This window comes from Mandrillus leucophaeus, unplaced genomic scaffold (genome assembly GCF_000951045.1).
Source record: "Mandrillus leucophaeus isolate KB7577 unplaced genomic scaffold, Mleu.le_1.0 Scaffold1370, whole genome shotgun sequence".
Classification (NCBI taxonomy): domain Eukaryota; kingdom Metazoa; phylum Chordata; class Mammalia; order Primates; family Cercopithecidae; genus Mandrillus; species Mandrillus leucophaeus.
The window spans coordinates 1,313-1,648 of record NW_012101333.1 but is presented as its reverse complement, the minus strand read 5'-3'; positions in this window follow the sequence as shown (position 1 = coordinate 1,648).

Here is a 336-nt window from a genome sequence, read left to right as displayed (position 1 = left end):
TATCATCCAGGAGAACTTCCCCAACCTAGTAAGGCAAGCCAACATTCAAATTCAGGAAATACAGAGAACGCCACAAAGATACTCCTCGAGAAGAGAAACTCCAAGACACATAATTGTCAGATTCACCAAAGTTGAAATGAAAGAAAAAATGTTAAGGGCAGCCAGAGAGAAAGGTCGGGTTACCTACAAAGGGAAGCTCATCAAACTAACAGCAGATCTCTTGGCAGAAACTCTACAAGCGAGAAAAGAGTGGGGGCCAATATTCAACATTCTTAAAGAAAAGAATTTTCAACCCAGAATTTCATATCCAGCCAAACTAAGTTTCATAAGTGAAGG